The 7045-nt window shown below is 31.7% G+C and overlaps 1 non-coding gene across 1 annotated transcript; it reads right to left on the bottom strand.

Moving 5' to 3' along the window:
- Window positions 1-4961: 4961 nt before the first annotated feature.
- Window positions 4962-5080, bottom strand: LOC112611731. The gene has a single exon (XR_003116716.1). It is a non-coding gene; the product is annotated as a 5S ribosomal RNA (ribosomal RNA).
- Between the last annotated feature and the right edge of the window lie 1965 nt (window positions 5081-7045).

The following is a 7045-nucleotide window of genomic DNA, read 5'->3' as shown; positions in this document are numbered from 1 at the left end:
GACCAGTACCGATTGTCCGGCACTCCCCAGTGAGATGAACCCAGTACCTCAGTTGAAAATGCCGAAATCACCGGTCTTCTGTGTCGCTGGCGCTGGGAGTTGAAGACTGGAGCTGCTCCTATTCGGCCATCTTGCTCCGTCCCCCGGTCTCAAATTCTTTAAAATGGTACATTATTTTGCAATTTTTTTTACTATAAATATTATAGTATGGTGATTTAACTATGTCATTGTATGTAACTACAGTGCTAATCATTTTTACATAGCAGCGGTCAGCAAACTGTTTTTTGGTAAAGGCCTCAGCAGTAAATATTTTAGGATAAAAGCAGCTATAGACAAAACATGAAAGAATTATTGGCTGCATCTCAATAAAACTTATGAAGAAAGGTAGTGGGCTAAACTTGATCAACAGACTATAGTTTGTCAGATCCTGGTATATAATATTCTACTCTACACATATGGCACAACTTATTTATTCATTCTTCATTAGCTCTACATTTGTTTCCAATTTTTCACTTTCACAAACATTAAATTTATTCTAACCTATTGTTTAAGAGTGCTAGAATTTCTTTAGACTGGTGGTAACACAATTCTCAATAAGAAATATATTGGAGAACACATTCCAATAAACACCTACACACACAAACACAAATGTTCTGTATGCTAAATTGTACATGATGGTACTGTGCACATGTACATAAATTTGCTATTCAAAAAACAATACTCCCATGATTTTGTACTGTATTCTTAAAAATTCTGGGATAACCACTGAATAAATTTAAAAATTTGAAAATAATTTGCTAAGTATATGCACTGAAGGGATATTGTTGGGCTAAAGAGTATGCTCATATTAAATTTTACTATATGGCATGAAATTGCTTATGAAATGAAATTCTCTCCAACATTTAGTAAATGCTTGCTTTTCTACAGTCTTTTTATGATTTTTACTTTCAATATTGAAATAATTGTATGCTTACAGAAAAGTTACATAAATATTAAAAGACAGTTCCCATATTCCCCTGATCTATCATCATTTAATGTTAACATCTTACACAACCATAGTTTAATTACTGAAACCAGGAAACCAATACTGGTACAATTTGGTACTTAAAAAAACTGCAGACTTTAATTCAAATTTCACCAGTTTTCCTTCGCTCGCCCGCGCGCGTGCGCATGTGCATTTTCATTCTAGTAAGGATTCCGTATTGCATTTAGTTTCTGTTTTTCCTTAGACTCTTCCAACGTGTAATATTTCCTCAATCTTTCCTTGTCTTTCTTGGTCTTGACAGTTTTGAAGAATACTAATTGGTTATTTTGTAGAATGTTCTTCAATTTGAGTTTATCTCGTGTGTTTTTCATGATTGGAATGAGATATTTTTGGCAACAACATCAAAGAAATGATATGCCTTTCTTGGTGCATGGTGCCAAGGAATTCATGATGTCAACATGTCATTACTAGCGATGTTAACCTTGTTCATTTGGTTAAAGTAGTGTTTTTCCGGGTTTCTCCACTGTAAACTACTCTCTTTTGCTTTGTAGTTAATATATATCTTGAGGAAGATATTTTGAAACTTTGTAAAATCTATTTCTCTTTAAACTTTCACCCACTAAAGTTTGCATCTATTGGTGGATCTTGTCTGCAACAGTTTTCACTATACTCTTTGCCTAATGATAATTATTTCCCTTTTGCCCTTTTAGACAAACAAATGAATCAAAAAGTATCTGTTGTTTTATGAACATTTAGAGAGTTAGAGTGCTGTTGAGCGTATTTTCTCACATTTATTGGCTACTAGTATTTTGTTTGAATTGTCTATTACTCTACTTATTATTTTCTTCTGTTTGATATCATCTGTTTCTAATTGATTTGTTGAAGCTCTTTATATATTGTAGATTCTAATGTTTTGTCATATAGGTGTAGTTGTAAATACATTTCCCTTGCATGTAGTTTGCATTTGTAATCATTTATGCTTTCTTTTTTGGACATAATTGTACTATGTAGTAAATTATGGGAAATTTTGCTTTATATTCTATAACTTTTAAAATCTAGTTTTTATAAATCCATTTCTAGCTGAGGTTTTAGTCTATATTTCCTCTTTTAAAAATTTTCACATATAGATACTTAATCTATCTGGAATTTATTCTTATTTATTCATATATATGGTGTGAGGTAAGAATAAAATCATGTTTTTTTCATTTTTCCTATTTGATTAGGAATTGCATTATTTATTTCACTGAATTAGAAAACCATTTTTGTCATATATGAAAATCCACATATATGTGCCCCTTCTATGGGTCTCCACTTGGTTATAATGCTTGGTTTTACTCCTGAGTGTTTATAACACAGTATTTTAATCTAGACAACATTATTGTAAGTCTTGATAGCCTAGGAAGTCCTGCTTCTTGCTTTCCTGCACTAGAAAAATTTCTTAACCTACTATATTAGAATCAGTTGCTTCATTTCCACAAGAAATCAATTCACAATTACTTTTGGTATGTGTCAAATGTATAGATTAATTTAGTGAAAGTAGATTTTCTAAGTTTTTCCATTTTTGAACGTGGTATAGCTCTTCATTCACACAGGTATTCTTTTGTCAGAAAGAATACTTTCTCTTTATGTTAAATGTTATAGAACATTTTTTTGTAATACTCTAAAGAGGCCCATTTCTATGTCACTTAAATTCAACATACATTTTTTATGCATGTCCAAATGCATAAGCAAGGTATTTTAAACTCAGTATTTCAACCACAATATGAAAAAAATCTGAAGAATCATGAGATGCTTTATGAAGCGTCTTCAGTATATAGCTCTTCCTTCTGGGGATTTTTTTTAAACTAAATTTTAATGACTTGGAGAGGATAATGACCTATTCAAAAAGTTTTTTTTTTTTAAAGTAAATTGTATCTCTACTTAACTTGAGTTTATAAATTGTTATGCAATACAGCTCCAGCTATCATTATTTAAAGATACTGAGTTTGGGAAAACAATCACCAGAGATCATATGAAGATTTCAAGAGATGGCAGGTAACGGATTCTTGATGATTTTATAATTGTAAACAGCCCATCTGAGTCTATTTGTCTCTCTTTTGTAAAAATTGTTCAGATCTCCATGAATGAATGAACTTGTATAGAAAGGTACAGGCATATTTTAAAGATATTGCAGATTTGATTCCAAACCACTATAATAAAGTGAATATTGCAATAAAGAATGTCACAAATTTTTTGTTTCCCTGTGCATATAAAAGTTATGTTTATACTAGACGGTAGTCTATTGAGTGTGAAATAACATTATGTCTAAAAATATACATAACAATGAAAATATTTTATTGCCAAAATATGCTGACACAGAGACATAAAGTGAGCACATGTTGTTGGAAAAAATAACACCAATAGATTTGCTTGATGCAGGGTTGCCACAGACCTTCAATTTGTAAAAAAAAATTGCACTGGCTGCAAAGTGCAATAAAACAAGATAATGCCCGTATTTCTGAAATGAGGGCATTTTGCATGAGGACACGACCTTTAAAAGCAAGAAACCTATTTGACCTTCTATAACTAACATTTCCAATAAATTAGTTAGAAATAGCATACCATATGAGCAAATTATAATGGGAACAAATTGAGAAATAGACACCGTTTTGAGAAAAAGGTCAATATAAATCTAATGTAAACATACAGGACATGGAAAATTATCAGGGTAATCTTTAAAGTGAGTAGCTGTAATAGAACATTACTTCTAGAAATGGTCTTAAAGACTGAGTAGTCCAGTGCTCTCTTTTTTCAAATAAATAAAATGAGACCCTGAGAAGACATACAACTTACTTAATAACAATGACAAACAGGTACTCTTTCTCCTTGGCATTTTTTTTCTTTCTGATTCTTAATTATGGAAAGACTCTATCATCCTTATAGATGAAATGGGCCTGTCTTTTTTCACACTGCAATGTGTGGCAATTGGTAAAAGTATGTCTGACAAGACTAAGCAGAGAGGTGAGAGAGTTTGGGACATACTGGAATTGAATTGGGAACTACTGTATAGTAATTCCATTTCAGAAATAGAAAATAATAATGGTAGAAACAAGCAAGCATTCATATGTGGGATTCTATAGTTCCAAAAACTCAGGGACAGTAGGTATTGTTTTTGCTTCAAAGTAGATAATCTAAATCCCAGAAATGTAAAAACTAGTCAGATTGTGGGGAGTTCATGAGGCAAGGAACATTTGGATTCTAAGAAAATCAGCAAAGAGGAATGTATAAAACAATACAAACTCATTATATCATATAATATGTATACGGTTGAATCTTCTTATCCTAAACCCAAGCTCTTCATTATCTGCCCCAGCTTTTTTAAGTCCTGGTTTTTATAAGCACATGGGACTTCAGTTCAAATTAACTAAACAAATACTGAGTACCTGTTTTGTATGGCAACTGCATTCAGAGTTGTAGCTTTTCCAAAGATATTCAAACTATGTGTCTGTTTTCCAGGACATTAAATGTAATGGAGAAGGCAGATATACAAAAATCTGTGACATAGAACAGAGCTGACCTAGACCTATCCTCCACACTACATTCACATTTATCACATATTTATTTTCATTTTAATTTTTAATTTTTTTCTTAAAGGTGGAGTTTCACTATGTCACCCAGGCTGGAATGCAGCAACACGATCATTGCTCAGTGCAGGCTCGAACTCCTAGGTTCAAACAATTCTCCTGTTTCAGCCTCCTGAGTAGCTGGGATTAGAGCCTTAAACTACCACACCTGGCTCATCATACACTAAATGCATAGGAATTCCGGAAAATTTTGCATTTTAGAGAATGGATACAAAATTACCTAGATAATATGATGTCAATTACCATCAGTGCTACTTAAAGAGTATTTAATGGTTTGCAGTGATTTTTTTTAAATTAATAAATTATAGGAATTTCTCTGCCAAAAAAAAAAATCTTTTTTTGTTGTTTATTTAAGCCTACAGCACCTGATATTTTCAGGCAGTCTCCCATCCAAGTCCTAATCAGGCTCAACCCTGCTTAACTTCTGAGATCAGATGAGATCAGGTGGGTTCAGGGTGGTATGGCCATAGGCCACCCTAAATTTTCTATAGCAGTCGTATAAGTGTTACAACAGAAAGGTACTTAAGTGTTTTTTTTTTCTCTTCAGGGCAGCAAGAATCCACACTGTTAATATGTTTGAAATTGATGACTTTAGAAGTAAATGTTTGAATCTCACTCTCATTTTTATTAAAAGGATAGAAGTATTACATGCTCAAGATTTTAAGACACATCTTTACAGAGATACATATTAAAGTGAAATTTGCTCCATTTCTATTCTTTATCCAATTCAAATTAATACATTTACACCTTAACACAGTATAATATAGAGTTATTGAAAACCTAATTACGAAAGAAACCTTCAAAGTATTACAAAATACAAAGGATCACATCATATCAGAAACTATTCTCAGAATGATTGCATATATAATGCCTGCTTAAATATGAACATAGGAATTCATGTTCCTAATTCATATATACAAATATTTTGATATATTTGACTGTATTAAAATGAAAATTGTTTCAAGGGATACTACAGATGGAAAGTTTATATTTGGAATGTATATGAAAGAGGAAGTGTTAGTACAGACTCTACACAGAAATTCTGAAAATTAATAGTAAATCATAACACAATCTAAGTAGCTAAAGGTTATGGATAGGCAATTCTCAGGATAGAGATATTATTGTCAATAATTATATAAGAAAATAATAACCCATACTTGTACTGAACACAATTCATATTAAAATAAGATAAATAATTGTGTTGTTCATTTGGTAAAAGAATTAAAATCTGGTAATGTCAATTCTTGTCAAGAATCTGGAGTAATGAGAACTTTCATGTATTTCTTGTTGGAATGTACATAGAACCAACCTATTTAAAGATCGCGTTGACAATATTTAGTAATAATAGAACAATGCCCTTCCACTTATAGAGCAGCTATAAAGTCTCTGCGTGATATCCCTGCTTATAATAATGACCTGAAAAAAAATATCAGGTACCCTCCCCGTTAATGACTCCCAAGCAGTTGTCTACAAGATCAGGTTTGAAAATATACATTTGTGCTAAGAATAGAACACAGAGATAGCTAATTAGGATATGGAGACTTTGTGGCCACCATAAATAAACTGTGTAGAAATGTCTGCACATAGGCATGAAATGTTTATCCTAGCAATGTTTGTAGTAACAAAACAGAACAAAACACAAATTTAAAATAATTCTAATGTCTAAGGCGATAGCATGAAAGATTTGATTGAATTCATATGAAGATTTAAAATTAATGACCTATTGTACCGTATAAACCTATCAACCTACATACATTACTAAACATAATGTTTAGTGAGAAATCCAGGTGCGAAGCGCTGTGTACAGCAAGTACCATTTTATGAAAAAACCCACAGAAATCAATGTTATGTACTCTAAGAATACACACACACACACACACACACACACAGAGTTCTGTGTTTTTTTCATATACATCTAAACATACCCACATACATATAGGCATTCAAAATAAAAAGCAGAATGAATAGAATATTATTTATAGGTGAAATTATTTTAGCACAGCAGTTTTCTCTTGAAAAGCAGGAGGATTTTATCATATATATAATATTTTTTTCTAAAAATATATATCTAAAACAAGCATAACAACTGTTAATATGTATTGGAGCATATGTCTTTTATGACTTTTTTTCTACTTTTGACAAACTTCATAAAGAAGAAATAGCAACAAACGTCTATGTGAAAAATATTACTAAGTGCTACAAAAGCACAAAGGAAAGCATCACATTTTGGCTAAGAGAAAACAAAAGGTTTATGGAACTAGTGATACTCACTTTAGATAATGGTTGATGCATACAATTTCAGTAGACAGACAAGAGGAAGGTCATTCCAAGCAGAGGCAATATTTGATTTGTGTAGAGAAACAATATTTAGAAGCTATTTAAAGAGTTTGAAGGACATATTAGAAATGCATTTAGGAAAATGCTGCTTGAGAGACAT

Source organism: Theropithecus gelada, chromosome 18 (genome assembly GCF_003255815.1).
Source record: "Theropithecus gelada isolate Dixy chromosome 18, Tgel_1.0, whole genome shotgun sequence".
Classification (NCBI taxonomy): domain Eukaryota; kingdom Metazoa; phylum Chordata; class Mammalia; order Primates; family Cercopithecidae; genus Theropithecus; species Theropithecus gelada.
Note: the sequence above shows the minus strand (reverse complement) of the source record. Positions and strands in the feature narration are given on the sequence as shown.